This window comes from Zingiber officinale, chromosome 9A, assembly GCF_018446385.1.
Source record: "Zingiber officinale cultivar Zhangliang chromosome 9A, Zo_v1.1, whole genome shotgun sequence".
In the NCBI taxonomy this organism is placed as follows: domain Eukaryota; kingdom Viridiplantae; phylum Streptophyta; class Magnoliopsida; order Zingiberales; family Zingiberaceae; genus Zingiber; species Zingiber officinale.
In genome coordinates, this window is record NC_056002.1 from 56,233,018 (window position 1) to 56,250,921 (window position 17,904).

The 17,904-nt window shown below is 47.0% G+C and overlaps 2 long non-coding RNA genes across 4 annotated transcripts; both read left to right on the plus strand.

Moving 5' to 3' along the window:
* The first annotated feature begins 6,681 nt into the window (after positions 1-6,681).
* On the plus strand, positions 6,682-9,389 carry LOC122020694. 2 transcript variants are annotated; one of them, XR_006122287.1, is made up of 4 exons: positions 6,682-7,185; positions 7,272-7,412; positions 7,514-7,678; positions 9,328-9,389. It is a non-coding gene; the product is annotated as an uncharacterized LOC122020694 (long non-coding RNA). The 2 variants fall into 2 exon arrangements; XR_006122286.1 differs by lacking the exon at positions 9,328-9,389 and adding an exon at positions 8,075-8,220.
* Positions 9,390-15,117: 5,728 nt separating this feature from the next.
* LOC122020695 lies at positions 15,118-17,740 on the plus strand. Of its 2 annotated transcripts, none has more exons than XR_006122288.1 (4): positions 15,118-15,547; positions 15,634-15,774; positions 15,876-16,040; positions 17,679-17,740. It is a non-coding gene; the product is annotated as an uncharacterized LOC122020695 (long non-coding RNA). The 2 variants fall into 2 exon arrangements; XR_006122289.1 differs by lacking the exon at positions 17,679-17,740 and adding an exon at positions 16,437-16,497.
* The last annotated feature ends 164 nt before the right edge of the window (positions 17,741-17,904 follow it).

Sequence of the window (17,904 nt, forward strand, 5' to 3'; positions counted from 1 at the left end):
ATGATTGCATGCTGGGCGATTGACGACTCCATTATTGTTGAGCTCGTCCGCCGGCTACAGGCTTGCACACAACGTGACCACTGCATGGGTAGTGGCACGGCACCTGTGGTGTGTATGGCGCTTGCTCATGAGGCTCCTGGTCCGCCATGGGTAGTGTGGCTGCAGTGGCGGACAGGATCCCTCCCGTCATTGCATCGGGAGTTGAGGCGTTACGCTCCTCACTATGTTTGAGGTAGGAGGATAGGTGTACTCCGACAACATCCGTCCACTCGGTCACTCATCGGGGGTAGTGACAGAGTGCACGTGTCACAGCTCTACCTACTCGGTCTCGCCATCGCGTGTGAGACGGTGACTAGCGTCGGGGGTGACCATGTCATATCGCATCATATGCATGATTGCATTTATTGTGATTGTTGCATATTGGATGATGCACTTGGGTGATTGCATATGATTGACATGCATACAGGATACATGCGTATTTGTTCGACTATCTTTATCTGTATGTCCACAAACATTCGCCTAAGCTTCGCAGGTGAGTACAATTTATTTCAGTTATGCATTTCTTATTATTCTTGCAGTAAACTGTATTACATGCTTATCGTTACTTATTACAGTTTATTCAGCTATGCATACCTGTTATATTGTTAGGAGACTGTATTGTAGGTCCTATGGTTTAGGAGACTGTACCTTAGGATATTACTGGTAGTTATATGTTGTTGTACTCACCCCGTTGTTACTATTTTTCAGGTTGAGGCCGTCAGGAGAGATTCCAGTCGCTAGCCCCATTATCGCGAGGATTTCCTTTGTCGGATTATATTTTGCTTTTGCATCTTATATACTTGTATTGTGGGTTTGTATTGTGGACTTTACATTGCACATTCGGGTTTGCTACTTTTGTTTTCCGCTGCGGTTGTATTTCCATTACTTCGTGGATTTGTTTCTTCGTTGTAGTGGAGTAGGCTGTTTACATATATTTTCGAGGTTCTATATCGTCTTTCTTTATTAAACTGCGTGGATTGATCATATATTATATCTGTGTGGAATGTTGATATAAACTGCGTGGTTTGTTTCTTATTTGTATTGTATTATTCTGGCCGTGTGTGGCCGAGGTATAGAGATATATGTATACTGAGCTTCATATTGTCCGCCGTACAGGGGAGATGCTGCCGAAATTTCTTCGGACAGGGACTACCTGGGGCGTGACAATTTTTGGTATCAGAGCAGTTCTGATACTGGTTCTTACGAGTTTTGCGTGCGTATCTGGATATTTCGGTATTTCGGATTGTACGGATTTCCGTCGATTTTCTCGTTTCGGAATTCCGAGGCATTTTGACGAGGTTTTATTGGTTCTATTTGGGGCTAAGCAGCGACAGGATATCTCCAGACGGCAAATAGGTACATTAGGTAATTTTATAGTTTTCATACCTGTAGTGATATCTGTATAACATTTTTTACATATATGATACGTGTTCTAGTACTTAAACGTGGTCGCACATGTATGAGGGCGATCGATTCTCTAGAGACAGAGTCTCCAGAGAGTTCTGTTAGGGTTGAGCCTGTCCGTCAGGGATAGACTCCTCAGGGTATTGTGACCACGTTAGACTGTCAGATCCTGACGGTTCCGACTTCAGAGGTACTTACCTCGCCTGTACCGCCAGTAGTACCTACAGGGTACTCGGCACCTTCTCTAGCCATGCCTACTGCGTACTCGGTACCACCACAGACATCTGTGCTGGTTACTACAGACTCGGTACCTGCACCAGCAGTACCGGTTACTCCTTATCCGGTACCGCCCACCGTACCTCCAGTCGCCCCTACTTACGCCTACTCAGCAGTTCCACCAGCAGTACCCACTCCCGGTTATACGGCAGCACCAGTGGTACCTCTTCCGGCTTATCCCTCAGTACCACCCATAGGACCAGCTCCAGTGGTTCTACCTAGTTCCGCAGCGATTCCTACTGACCTAGTTGCGGCACGAGCACGGATCCCAGCTTTAGCAGAGTCGATGAAGAGTCGATTCACATTATTCCGCGGGGAGACTGATCCGAGCATAGCTCAGTCCTGGATTGAGACTATGGAGCAGACATTCTTTTACATGGCCTGCTCCGAGTGGGAGAAGGCCGAGCTAGCTGCTTACCACCTACGAGATGGGGCAGAGATCTAGTGGGACACGCAGCGCTCTATCATAGGCGACCAGCATATTACTTGGACGAGATTTAGGGAGGCATTCGAGAGTCAGTATTTTCCCCGAGCATATCAGATGGCTCTTCGGCAGATTTTCTTTGTCTTGACGGAATAACCGCTCGATGATGGATTATAATGCCGAATTTAATCGGTGGCCGGTCATCTGAGTTGATAGCGACAGATCTCGATGCTTGATTTGTCGAGGATCGGGGGCATCTTCAATGAAGATGTCGGTTTTAATTGTTCATCATACACCGAGACCTTTGGATAGAGCTCTCATGATTGAGTCTACTCATCGAGTGAACGCAGACAAGAAGAGGAAGCGGTGATCGGTGCGGGGCGGTCGGCGACCAGAGACTCTTGGGCCGACTCGCGGCCGGGTGAGCACTTCGGGTCATCGGCGACGCCTGGTCGAGCGATCAGGGCGTTCCGCTCCGCCGCGAAGCGATCCACGGTGACTCTTCTGCACGGATCACGGGCGAGATCACATCACCTCTGCGTGCGCCTTGGGACTGTCAGTTTGCTATAACTGCCTGGGCACTTGAGCCGAGATTGTCAACAAGGCTCAAGATGACATCTGGGATCTGCCCGGAGGACAGTTTGGTCATCGGGACTCATGAGGCGGGCAGCCAATCTTCACACGTCGGTGAGGCGGCTCCCCTGCGGCAATTGCATATGCATGCGGCCAGAGCATTCCATGTTCGATGGAGTCGTGGTTCTATTTACGGACCTCGATGTCGACTCGACCATCGGCGCGATATCGATTCTGACCTCGGCCACCCTGCTCAAGACATCTGCGCCCATATCGACTCGATATCAAGATGCTGGCTCGATGGCGACTCGACTCAAAGACCTTTGGCGAAGTACCGCCTCTACCACCGCCGACATCGGACGAGTTCACGCGGTCACCAGAGAGGACGCACAGCGGGCCGACGGATCCATTTTTCGCGGTACGGTTTTACTTTATGCATTTTCTGCTGATATGCTAATTGATACGGGTAGTTCACATTCTTTTATATCTGGTGCATTTATGAGAGAGATTGGTAGACTACCTTCTCATAGACCGCGACGACTGACCGTCTTCTTACCATCCGGTGATACTTTGGAGGTCACTCAGGAGGTCAGAGGTTGCCCGTTAGATTTTGGTAGCATTATACTCACGGTAGATTTGTTAGTATTGGAAATGGTCGAGTTCGATATTATCCTTGGCATGGATTGGTTGTCTGCATACCATGCCACAGTTGATTGCCAGAAGAGGGTGGTTACTTTTCGACCTCCGAACCAACCCTCTTGGGATTTCACTGGCATCAGAGACGATGGGATATCGACCATTTCTGCGATACAGGCGCAGAAACTGCTATCACATGGATGTCAGGGATTTCTATTATCGTTGATTACTACTGATGACATCAGTAGCCCTCAGCTCTCAGACGTTCCAGTGGTCCGAGAGTATCCAGACGTTTTCCCAGACGAGTTACCAGGTTTGCCTCCCCGAAGGCAAGTGGAGTTTGCTATTGAGCTGATTCCAGGGACTGCACCAACATCGAAAGCTCCTTATCGGATGGCACCGAAAGAGTTGGACGAATTAAAAGTCCAACTCCAGGATAGGGGATTTATTCGCCCTAGTGTATCTCCGTGGGGGTCTCCAGTACTATTCGTCAAGAAGAAGGATGGTACTCTGAGGTTGTGCATCGATTATAGGCAGCTGAATGCAGTGACTATCAGAAATAAGTACCCCTTGCCACGGATTGAGGATTTATTTGATCAGCTCAGAGATACATCAGTGTATTCTAAGATTGATCTGCGGTCAGGATATCATCAGCTGAGAGTTAGAGATTCTGATATTCAGAAGACAGCTTTCCGCACCAGATACGGACATTACGAGTTTTTGGTAATGCCATTTGGGCTTACCAATGCTCCTGCAGTATTTATGGATCTGATGAACCGTATCTTTCTGGAGTATCTAGATCAGTTTGTTATTGTGTTTATCGATGATATATTGATCTATTCGCGTTCCGAGGAGGAGCACGCGCAGCATCTTCGCATAGTCTTGGAGACTCTTCGACGACATCATCTGTATGCGAAGTTCAGCAAGTGTGCGTTTTGGCTTCCCTCAGTTGGTTTTCTAGGACACGTGGTGTCTAGCCGAGGTATTTCGTGGATCCTCTAAGATCGAGGCTATCACTAGCGGAGCACCAAGTCACCCGGAGATCCGTAGTTTCTTGGGCTTGGCTGGATATTACCGACGATTCGTTGAGGGTTTCTCCAGCATTGCTATGCCGCTGACACGTCTGACTAGGAAAGGCGTGAAGTTCACGTGGTCGAGGCTTGTGAGACCAGCTTCCAGTGCTGAAGCGGAGATTGGTATCAGCACCAGTTTTGGTTTTACCTTCGGTGATGACGGATTCGTACTTTACACAGACGCATCTCTTCGTGGCTTGGGCGCTGTTTTGATGAAGACGGTAGGGTAGTCTCCTATGCTTCTCGTCAGTTGAAGAAGCATGAGAAGAACTACCCAATACATGATTTAGAGCTAGCCGCTATTATCTTTGCTTTGAAGATTTGGCGACATCATCTTTATGGTATTACTTTTGAGATTCTTACTGATCATAAGAGTCTCAAATATATTTTCACCAGAAGGAACTCCAGATGGATGGAGTTCTTGAAGGATTATGATTGTACTATTAGCTACCATCCGGGTAAAGCTAATGTGGTTGCTGATGCACTGAGCAGGAAGTCCAGAGGGACTTTAGCTTGTCATCGAGTTACAGTCACGGACTTGATTCAGGGATTCGCCGAGTTGGGCCTTGAGGAGCAGGGACGGACAGAGCAGGGTATTCTTGTTACCATGGTTGCTCAGTCGTCGATCAGGATGAGGATTCGAGAGGCCCAGGCCGGAGATCAGCATTTACAGTTCATTAGCAGCCAGATAGCTTCCGGACAGCAGACCGAGTTTACACGAGATGACGAGGGTATTGTTTATTTCCGAGGTAGATTATGTGTACCTCAGACTCACCCGGTCATGGAGGAGTTACTTCAGGAGGCTCATCGCTCTAGATTTGCTATCCACCCAGGCGGGACCCGTATGTATCGGGATTTGAGGCGTTCCTATTGGTGGAACGGTATGAAAAAGGACATCGCGGAGTTTGTTGCTAGATGTCTTATCTGTCAGCAGGTGAAGGCTGAGCACCAGAGACCTGCTGGTTTACTACAGAGGATCCCTATTCCAGAGTGGAAGTGGGAGCATATTACTATGGACTTCGTGGTAGGATTGCCTAGGACTCGACGAGGCCATGATGCGATTTGGGTAATCGTTGACCGATTAACCAAATCACTTTTAGCGATCCGAAGGATTCTGGATCGATTAGCTGAGTTATACTGTCCGAGATTATCGGTTGCATGGAGTTCCGCTGAGCATTATATCGATAGAGACCCACGGTTCACGTCCCGATTAGTCGTGCAGCGGGCCTTGGGCACAGCCCGTTTGATGCGGCATTCCATCCATGCATACGGATGGGCGCACAGAGCGGACTATTCGACATTGGAGGACTTCTGAGGTCTTGTGTCATGGACTTGAGGCGCTTGGGAGGACCACCGCCATTAGTGGAGTTCGCCTACAACAATATCATTCGGCTATCCAGATGGCACCGCTTGAGGCGTTGTATGGTAGGCCTTGTCGGACAACCGCCCTCCTGGGAAGAGGTTGGGGAGGCTCACTTGGTAGGACCTCGAGAGCTCAGCGGGATCACAGTGGTTCGCACTATCGACGGAGGATGTCCGAGGCCCGGACCGCCGTCAAGAGTTATCTTGATCGAGACGGAGACCCACAGGTTCTCCATTGGTGATCACGTATTTCTTAGAGTTTCACCCACGAAAGGGGTGAAGAGATTTGGTCTTCGAGGTAAGCTAGCTCCCCGATATATTGGACCATTCCAGATCTTGGAGAGGATTGGAGCAGTAGCTTACCGTCTGGCGCTACCACCATCTCTAGCTGGCATTCACGATGTATTCCACGTATCTATGCTGAGGAGATACGTATCCGATCCGGCACATGTTCTGTCAGATATATCTGTTCCTATTCAGCCAGATGTTACTTACGAGGAGGTTCCGGTACAGATTCTGGACCTTAGAGAGCGTCAGCTGCGGAACAAGACTGTCCGACTGGTTAAAGTCGGATGGCAGCATCATTCTGACGAGGAGGCTACGTGGGAGCTGGAGGATACGATCCGAGCTCGATACCCCCATCTTTTTACGTGAGGTACGTGGGTTAGAGTTCCTTTCAGCATTTATACTGTTTGGTTATATTTTAGTGTTTGCTGTTAGTTATAGCGAAATTTGGGGACCAAATTTTTTATTAGTAGGGGAGGATGTGAGATCTCGGAAAATTTAATTAATAGGGTTATTTGATAAATAGCCTTATAGAATTTTTCCGGAATTTTTAAAAATTTTCTGGGAATTTTACGGAGCTCGTAAGACATGTTTTGAGGGGATCAATTTCGGGTTCGGATTAAACCTGTTTGGGATACCCGTTTAAGTGAGGAAATGTTTTTAATTATAAATTTCCTTTTTCTTTTTCCTCCCCACACGCTGAACCCAACCCGATCCCTCACTTCTTCCCCGACTTCTCCTCCTCCTCCCCGGATCTCCCCTCTGCTCGAAGCCGATCTCGCTTCCTTCTCTGTTCTCTCTCACGGACGATCGGCGCCGACGGGAGCAAGGCTTCAGCTCCGGCGATCACCCTCTGCTGACATCTCTTTCCCCGACCCTTTCCTCTCTCTGTTCCTCGCAAACAACTCGACGCCGACGGGGCTTGCAATCGTCTTCACCGCCTGAGGAGGAGGTCGCCGGAACCTTGCTAGAGGTCGAACAAGGAGGCGGATCCTCCTGATCTCATGTTCTCAGGTCTTCCCCGAGCCTTTCCTTCCCCGATCCTTCTGGGTTTTGCCGATCCTTTCTTCCCCGATTCGATCGCTGGCTTGAAGATGACCTAGGGTTTCGAAGGTAATCTATTAAACCTAGCTGTGGATATTAGAGCTTCGGTTTTCTTCTCTGTTTACCGATCCTCATCTTCTTGGCGGTGGAATTAGGTCACGGATTTGGAGAGGTTGGAATCAGGGAGGTGTTGTTGGATTAGGGGAAGGAATCGGATCAGACTCGTGCTAGGTTTTCCCTTGATCGGATCAGTGGACCTCCACCTCCTTGCTGTTGATTGAGGTCTCGAATTGAAGGTGAGTTCTTGTTGGAATTATGTGTTGCTTGATCAGAGATCATCATTTCATGTTGATATGTGATCTTTGTTTTGATTCCTTCTTGATCCTATTGATTCCAGTGAGGGGAGGTGAGGTTCCATTCTTGCTGTGGAATTGTGTTTGGTTCCGGCAGTAACAATCACCTCAATCCAGCATCAACAGTAGGTTCGATCTGCTCTGTTCTATTTGTGAACTTTCTGATTTCGGCAGTAAACCATCCAGCAACAACAACAACTGGATTTGAGGTAAGGAATAGGATAATTGATCTTGTTGTAGATCATGTTTCGGAGTTGAATTCTAGATGATCTTGTTCTAGATTGGAATTAGGGTTTTACTTAGTGGTTTATGTGGAGGGATTTTGATACATGTTGTAACTAGTTGTTAAATTGTGTAGATGTAATTGTGTAGAATAAATCCAATGAAATGGTTAGGGTTAGGGTAATTAACCCTAATCAACCGTTGGATTTCTAATCTAATTGGTGGTTAGGGATTAGGTAACTAACCCTAATCGACCATTAGATTTAAATTGGTAAGTTGTGATTGATGTGATTAGGGTTTTGCCCTAATTTAGTTTTAGAGATTTTATTTAGCTATTCATTTGATTTAGCTAAATAAAATATATACATTGTTTGTTGACACAGGACTCTGATTCGAGACGGGCGTCTCGACTTCGGATTAGGATTGGATTGTACCTTCTCTTTGAGGCGGGTACCCTTTGACTTATCTTTTGATACTGTCTTATGATATGTATAGTTTATATATAGTTGCTAGTGATAGGTGGTAGATTTATTTCTTCCCTGGTCTTAGCTAGTTGATACCTATCACATGCTTCATCTGTTAGTTGCCTTACTTCAGGATTGGATATTTACCTCTTGCCATGTATATATATGTTCATAGAGATGCATGTCTATAGTGCTCTACTCTACCGGATTAGTTGCTTTACATGTGGGATACATGCTCTTGGATTCATGATACTTACATCATTGTTATATGTGATATCTTTGAGTTTATGCTGTTTATATCATGGTTATATATATGCGTTTACCTTTTGGGCACCCGCATATATGGAGGAGGCTATGTTCAGGTATGACATACTGTAGCATCATGCACCATCCTGCATGATTGCATGCTGGGCGATTGACGACTCCATTATTGTTGAGCTCGTCGGCCGGCTACACGGGCCTGCACACAACGTGACCACTGCATGGGTAGTGGCACAGCACCCAGGTGTGTATGGCGGTTGCTTGGCGCTCCGTGGGTCCGCTCATGGGTAGTGTGTTGCGGCGTGGTAGGCGGATGGGATCCCTCCCGTCATTGCGTCGGGAGTTGAGGCGTTCGCTCCCTCACTATGTTTGAGGTAGGAGGATAGGTGTACTCAAGCGCATCCCGTCCACTCGGTCACTCATCGTGGTAGTGACGGCGAGTGCAGTGTCACCCCTACCTACTCGGTCTCGCCATCGCGTGTGAGACGGTGACTAGCAGGGGTGACCATGTCATATCGCATCATATGCACAGTTGCATTTATTGTGATTGTTGCATATTGGATGATGCACTTGGGTGATTGCGATATGATTGACATGCATGGGATACATGCGTATTTGTTACGACTATCTTTATACATGTATGTCCACATTCGCCCAAGCTTAGCGGTGAGTACAGTTTATTTCAGTTATGCATTTCTTATTATTCTTGTAAACTGTATTACATGCTTCTGGTTACTCATTACAGTTTATTCAGCTATGCATACCTGTTATATTGTTAGGAGACTGTACTGTAGGTCCTATGGTTTAGGAGACTGTACCTTAGGATATTACTGGTAGTTATATGTTGCTGTACATATCTATTGGATTACCTGCTGAGTTCTTTGAACTCACCCCGTTGTTACTATTTTCAGGTTGAGGCCGTCAGGAGAGATTCCAGTCGCTAGCCCCATTATCGCGAGGATTTCCTTTGTCGGATTATATTTTGCTTTTGCATCTTATATACTTGTATTGTGGGTTTGTATTGTGGACTTTACATTGCACATTCGGGTTTGCTACTTTTGTTTTCCGCTGCGGTTGTATTTCCATTACTTCGTGGATTTGTTTCTTCGTTGTAGTGGAGTAGGCTGTTTACATATATCTTCGAGGTTCTATATCGTCTTTCTTTATTAAACTGCGTGGATTGATCATATATTATGTCTGTGTGGAATGTTTATTAGCTATTTGGTTTTTTTATTTTATTTGATAGTAATTTATTTGGTATAGAGTATGTCACGAGACTTGCTTTGTATTCTGGATTGTCGGGATTTTATCTGATACCAATTTTTTGGTATCGAGCAGTTCGATACTGGTTCTTACGAGTTTTGCGTGCGTATCTGGATATTTCGGTATTTCGGATTATACGGAGTTTCATCAATTTTATCGTTTCGGAATTCCGAGGTATTTTGAAGAGGTTTTATTGGTTCTATGTGGGGCTAAGCAGTGACAGGATATCTCCAGACGGCAAATAGGTAATTTAGGTAAATTTTCAGTTCATACCTGTAGTGATATCTGTATAACATTTTTTTTACATATATGATACGTGTTCTAGTACTTAAACGTGGTCGCACATGTATGAGGGCGATCGATTCTCTAGAGACAGAGTCTCCAGAGAGTTCTGCTAGGGCTGCTGTCAGATCCTGACGGTTCCGACTTCAGAGGTACTTACCTCGCCTGTACCGCCAGTAGTACCTACAGGGTACTCGGCACCTTCTCTAGCCATGCCTACTGCGTACTCGGTACCACCACAGACATCTGTGCTGGTTACTACAGACTCGGTACCTGCACCAGCAGTACCGGTTACATCTTACCCGGTACCGCCCATCGTACCTTTAGTCGTCCCTACCTATGCCTACTCTGTAGTTCCACTAGTGGTTCCTACCCTGTTTATGTGGCAGCACCAGTGGTACCTCTTCCGGCCTATCCCTCAGTACCACCCATAGGACCAGCTCCAGTGGTTCTACCTAGTTCCGCAGCGATTCCTACTGACCTAGTTGCGGCACGAGCACGGATCCCAGCTTTAGCAGAGTCGATGAAGAGTCGATTCACATTATTCCGCGGGGAGACTGATCCGAGCATAGCTCAGTCCTGGATTGAGACTATAGAGCGGACATTCTTTTATATGGCACGCTCAGGGGGAGAAGGCAGAGCTAGCTACCACCTACGAGATGGGGCGGAGATGCGGTGGGACACGCTCTATCATAAGGCGACCGGCATATTACTTGGACGAGATTTGGGAGGCATTGAGTCGATATTTTCCCGAGCATATCGATGGCTCTTGGCGAGATTTTCTTTGTCTTGACGAATAACGCTCGATGATGGATTATAATGCGAATTTAATGGTGGCGGATCATCTGAGTTAGTTCGATGTAGATCTCGTATACTTGATTTGTCGAGGGGGGCGGGCATCTTCAGGTGAAGATGTCGGTTTTGTTGTTCATCATACACCGAGACATTGGATAGAGCTCTCATGATTGAGTCTACTCGTGAGTGAGCGAACAAGAAGAGAAGCGGTCGGTTGCGGGGCGGTTAATGACCACGAGACTCTTGGACAGCGGCGAGCGATCGCTTTTCGAGGCAGGTGAGCACTGGGTCATCGGCGGCGAAGTCGAAGCGTCGGGGCGTTCCGCTGCTCGGCGGAAGCGATCCGGTGACTCTTCTTGCACGGATGCGGGCGAGATCACATCACCTCTGCGTGCGCCTTGGGATTGTCGGTTTGCTATTATTGCAAGCCGCACAGGCGAGATTGTTATGAAGGCTCGGCATCTGACATCTGGGATCTACGCCGGGAGGGCGGTTTGGTCATCAGGGACTCCCGGGCAGCCAATCTTCACCGTCGGTAGGGCGGCTCCCCTGCGGCAGTACGCATGCATGCGGCGGGAGCATTCGATGTTACGATGGAGTCGAGGTTCTATTTACGGACCTCGATGTCGGCTCGACCATGGCGATGCCGATTCTGACCTCGACCACCGTTCGATACATCTGCGGCCCATAGCGGCTCGACTCGATTATCGATCTGGGCTCGATGGCGAGCTCGGACTCGGCCTGACCTTTGGCGATGCTACGCCTCTACCACCGTCGAATCTTGGGCGAGTTCACGCGGTCACGGAGAGGGCACGGTGAGCAGCCGGATCCGTTTTGTGATGCGGTTTTACTTTATGCATTTTCTGCTGATATGCTAATTGATACGGGTAGTTCACATTCTTTTATATCGTGCATTTATGAGAGAGATTGGTAGACTACCTTCTCATAGACCGCGACGACTGACCGTCTTCTTACCATCCGGTGATACTTTGGAGGTCACTCAGGAGGTCGAGGTTGCCCGTTAGATTTTGGTAGCATTATACTCACGGTAGATTTGTTAGTATTGGAAATGGTCGAGTTCGATATTATCCTTGGCATGGATTGGTTGTCCGCGTACCATGCCACATTCGATTGTAGAGCGAGGGTGGTTACTTTTCGACCTCCGAACCAACCCTCTTGGGATTTCACGCATCAGGGACGATGGGATATCGACCATTTCTGCGATCTGACGTGAAACGCTATCACATGGATGTCAGGGATTTCTATTATCGTTGATTACTACTGATGACATCAGTAGCCCTCGACTCTCAGACGTTCCGGTGGTCCGAGAGTATCCGGGCGTTTTCCCAGACGAGTTACCAGGTTTGCCTCCCCGAAGGCAAGTGGAGTTTGCTATTGAGCTGATTCCAGGGACTGCACCAACATCGAAAGCTCCTTATCGGATGGCACCGAAAGAGTTGGACGAATTAAAGGTCCAACTCCAGGAGTTATTGGATAGGGGATTTATTCGTCCTAGTGTATCTCCGTGGGGGTCTCCAGTACTATTCGTCAAGAAGAAGGATGGTACTCTGAGGTTGTGCATCGATTATAGGCAGCTGAATGCAGTGACTATCAGAAATAAGTACCCCTTGCCACGGATTGAGGATTTATTTGATCAGCTCAGAGATACATCAGTGTATTCTAAGATTGATCTGCGGTCTGGATATCATCAGCTGAGAGTTAGAGATTCTGATATTCAGAAGACAGCTTTCCGCACCAGATACGGACATTACGAGTTTTGGTAATGCCATTTGGGCTTACCAATGCTCCAGTAGATTTATGGATCGATGAACCGTATCTTTCTGGAGTACCTAGATCAGTTTGTTATTGTGTTTATCGATGATATATTGATCTATTCGCGTTGAGGAGGAGCACGCGCAGCATCTTTGCATAGTCTTGGAGACTCTTGACGACATCAAGTTCAGCAAATGTGCATTTTGGTTTCCCTCGGTTGGTTTTCTAGGACACGTGGTGTCTAGCCGAGGTATTTCTGGATCCTCGGAAGATCGAGGCTATCACTAACTGGGACGGTCCAGGAGATCCGTAGTTTCTTGGGCTTGGCTGGATATTACCGACGATTCGTTGAGGGTTTCTCCAGCATGCTATGCCGTTGACACGTCGACTAGGAAAGGCGTGAAGTTCACGTGGTCGAGGCTTGTGAGACCGACTTCCGGGGTGAGGCGGAGATTGGTATCGGCACAGTTTGGTTTTACCTTACGGTGATGACGGATTAAATACTACAGACGCATCTCTTGAGGCTTGGTATTTGTTTTGATCTGACGGTAGGGTAGTCTCCTATGCTTCTCGTCGGTTGAAGAAGCATGAGAAGAACTACCAATACATGATTTAGAGCTGCTATTATCTTTGCTTTGAAGATTTGGCGACATCATCTTTATGGTATTACTTTTGAGATTCTTACTATAAGAGTCTCAAATATATTTTCACCGGAAGGAACTCAATCTCCGACGGAGGAGATGGATGGAGTTCTGAAGGATTATGATTGTACTATTAGCTACCATCGGGTAAAGCTAATGTGGTTGTTGATACTTGGCAGGAAGTCCGGAGGGACTTTAGCTTGTCATAGAGTTCTGATCACGGACTTGATTCGAGGATTCTCGAGTTGGGCCTTGAGGCGAGGACGCAGGCGGTATTCTTGTTACTATGGTTGCTCGATCGTCGATCGGGATGAGGATCCGAGAGGCCAGTGGAGATCGGCATTCTGATTCATTAGCGACGGATAGCTTAGGACAGGTTTACGAGATGACGAGGTATTGTTTATTTCAGGTAGATTATGTACCTCGGACTCACCGGTCATGGAGGTTACTTGAGGCTCATCGCTCTAGATTTGCTATCCACCAAGCGGGACCCGTATGTATCGGGATTTGAGGCGTTCCTATTGGTGGAGCGGTAAAAAGGACATCGCGGAGTTTGTTGCTAGATGTCTTATCATCGGCGGTGAAGGTGAGCACGAGACTTCTTGGTTTACTCTGAGAGGATCCCTATTCCAGTGGAAGTGGGGCATATTACTATGGACTTCGTGGTAGGATTGCCTAGGACTCGGCGAGGCCATGATGCGATTGGGTAATCGTTGACCGATTAACCAAATCCGCACTAGCGATCGGAAGGCGGATTCTCGGATCGATTAGCTGAGTTATCTTGTCGAGATTATCAGTTGCATGGAGTTCCGTTGAGCATTATATCGATAGAGACCCACGGTTCACGTCCGATTCTGGCGGCGGGCCTTGGGCACACCCGTTTGATCGGCATTCCATCCCGAGACGGATGGGCGGAGGCGGACTATTCGGACATTGGAGGACTTGCGAGGTCTTGTGTCATGGACTTAGGCGGTTGGGAGGACCACCCGCCATTAGTGGAGTTCGCCTACAACAACGGCTATCATTCGGCTATCCGGATGGCACCGTTTGAGGCGTTGTATGGTAGGCCTTGTCGGACAACCGTCCTCAGGAAGAGGTTGGGGAGGCTCGGTTGGTAGGACCTCGAGAGCTCAGCGGGATGCGGTGGTTACTATCGACGGAGGATGTCGAGGCCGGGACCGTCGGAAGAGTTATCTTGATCGAGGCGGAGACCCACAGGTTCTCCATTGGTGATCACGTATTTCTTAGAGTTTCACCCACGAAGGGGTGAAGATTTGGTCTTGAGGTAAGCTAGCTCCCGATATATTGGACCATTCCGGATCTTGGAGAGGATTGGAGCGGTACTGTCTGGCGCTACCACCATCTCTAGGTGGCATTCACGATGTATTCCACGTATCTATCTGAGGAGATACGTATCCGATCCGGCACATGTTCCATCGGATATATCTGTTCCTATTCAGCCAGATGTTACTTACGAGGAGGTTCTGGTACAGATTCTGGACCGTAGAGAGCGTCAGCTGCGGAACAAGACTGTCCGACTGGTTAAAGTCGGATGGCAGCATCATTCTGACGAGGAGGCTACGTGGGAGCTGGAGGATACGATCCGAGCTCGATACCCCCATCTTTTTACGTGAAGTACGTGGGTTAGAGTTCCTTTCAGCATTTATACTGTTTGGTTATATTTTAGTGTTTGCTGTTAGTTATAGCGAAATTTGGGGACCAAATTTTTATTAGTAGGGGAGGATGTGAGATCTCGGAAAATTTAATTAATAGGGTTATTTGATAAATAGCCTTATAGAATTTTTCTGGAATTTTTAGTAATTTTCTGGGAATTTTACGGAGCTCGTAAGACATGTTTTGAGGGGATCAATTTCGGGTTCGGATTAAACCTGTTTGGGATACCCGTTTAAGTGAGGAAATGTTTTTAATTATAAACTTCCTTTTTCTTTTTCCTCCCCACACGCTGAACCCAACCCGATCCCTCACTTCTTCCCCGACTTCTCCTCCTCCTCCCCGGATCTCCCCTCTGCTCGAAGCCGATCTCGCTTCCTTCTCTGTTCTCTCTCACGGACGATCGGCGCCGACGGGAGCAAGGCTTCAGCTCCGGCGATCACCCTCTGCTGACATCTCTTTCCCCGACCCTTTCCTCTCTCTGTTCCTCGCAAACAACTCGACGCCGACGGGGCTTGCAATCGTCTTCACCGCCTGAGGAGGAGGTCGCCGGAACCTTGCTAGAGGTCGAACAAGGAGGCGGATCCTCCTGATCTCATGTTCTCAGGTCTTCCCCGAGCCTTTCCTTCCCCGATCCTTCTGGGTTTTGCCGATCCTTTCTTCCCCGATTCGATCGCTGGCTTGAAGATGACCTAGGGTTTCGAAGGTAATCTATTAAACCTAGCTGTGGATATTAGAGCTTCGGTTTTCTTCTCTGTTTACCGATCCTCATCTTCTTGGCGGTGGAATTAGGTCACGGATTTGGAGAGGTTGGAATCAGGGAGGTGTTGTTGGATTAGGGGAAGGAATCGGATCAGACTCGTGCTAGGTTTTCCCTTGATCGGATCAGTGGACCTCCACCTCCTTGCTGTTGATTGAGGTCTCGAATTGAAGGTGAGTTCTTGTTGGAATTATGTGTTGCTTGATCAGAGATCATCATTTCATGTTGATATGTGATCTTTGTTTTGATTCCTTCTTGATCCTATTGATTCCAGTGAGGGGAGGTGAGGTTCCATTCTTGCTGTGGAATTGTGTTTGGTTCCGGCAGTAACAATCACCTCAATCCAGCATCAACAGTAGGTTCGATCTGCTCTGTTCTATTTGTGAACTTTCTGATTTCGGCAGTAAACCATCCAGCAACAACAACAACTGGATTTGAGGTAAGGAATAGGATAATTGATCTTGTTGTAGATCATGTTTCGGAGTTGAATTCTAGATGATCTTGTTCTAGATTGGAATTAGGGTTTTACTTAGTGGTTTATGTGGAGGGATTTTGATACATGTTGTAACTAGTTGTTAAATTGTGTAGATGTAATTGTGTAGAATAAATCCAATGAAATGGTTAGGGTTAGGGTAATTAACCCTAATCAACCGTTGGATTTCTAATCTAATTGGTGGTTAGGGATTAGGTAACTAACCCTAATCGACCATTAGATTTAAATTGGTAAGTTGTGATTGATGTGATTAGGGTTTTGCCCTAATTTAGTTTTAGAGATTTTATTTAGCTATTCATTTGATTTAGCTAAATAAAATATATACATTGTTTGTTGACACAGGACTCTGATTCGAGACGGGCGTCTCGACTTCGGATTAGGATTGGATTGTACCTTCTCTTTGAGGCGGGTACCCTTTGACTTATCTTTTGATACTGTCTTATGATATGTATAGTTTATATATAGTTGCTAGTGATAGGTGGTAGATTTATTTCTTCCCTGGTCTTAGCTAGTTGATACCTATCACATGCTTCATCTGTTAGTTGCCTTACTTCAGGATTGGATATTTACCTCTTGCCATGTATATATATGTTCATAGAGATGCATGTCTATAGTGCTCTACTCTACCGGATTAGTTGCTTTACATGTGGGATACATGCTCTTGGATTCATGATACTTACATCATTGTTATATGTGATATCTTTGAGTTTATGCTGTTTATATCATGGTTATATATATGCGTTTACCTTTTGGGCACCCGCATATATGGAGGAGGCTATGTTCAGGTATGACATACTGTAGCATCATGCACCATCCTGCATGATTGCATGCTGGGCGATTGACGACTCCATTATTGTTGAGCTCGTCGGCCGGCTACACGGGCCTGCACACAACGTGACCACTGCATGGGTAGTGGCACAGCACCCAGGGTGTGTATGGCGGTTGCTCTGTGGCGCTCCTGGTCCGCTCATGGGTAGTGTGTTGCACGTGGTAGCACGAGGATCCCTCCCGTCATTGCGTACGGAGTTGAGGCGTTACGCTCCCTCACTATGTTTGAGGTAGGAGGATAGGTGTACTCAAACGGCATCCGTCCACTCGGTCACTCATCGGGGTAGTGACGGCGAGTGCAGTGTCACAGCCCCTACTCGGTCTCGCCGCCAGCGTGTGAGGCGGTGACTAGCGTCGGGGTGACCATGTCATATCGCATCATATGCAGATTGCATTTATTGTGATTGTTGCATATTGGATGATGCACTTGGGTATTGCATATGATTGACATGCATCGGGATACATCGTATTTGTTACGACTATCTTTATCATGTATGTCCGATCATTCGCTTAGCGGTGAGTCTGAGTTTATTTCGTTATGCATTTCTTATTATTCTTGCTGTAAACTGTATTACATGCTTTGGTTACTCAGTTTATTTATTTATGCATACCTGTTATATTGTTAGGAGACTGTATTGTAGGTCCTATGGTTTAGGAGGCTGTACCTTAGGATATTACTGGTAGTTATATGTTCTTGTACATATCTATTGGATTACTTGAGTTCTTTGAACTCACCCCGTTATTACTATTTTTCAGGTTGAGGCCGTCAGGAGAGATTCCAGTCGCTAGCCCCATTATCGCGAGGATTTCCTTTGTCGGATTATATTTTGCTTTTGCATCTTATATACTTGTATTGTGGGTTTGTATTGTGGACTTTACATTGCACATTCGGGTTTGCTACTTTTGTTTTCCGCTGCGGTTGTATTTCCATTACTTCGTGGATTTGTTTCTTCGTTGTAGTGGAGTAGGCTGTTTACATATA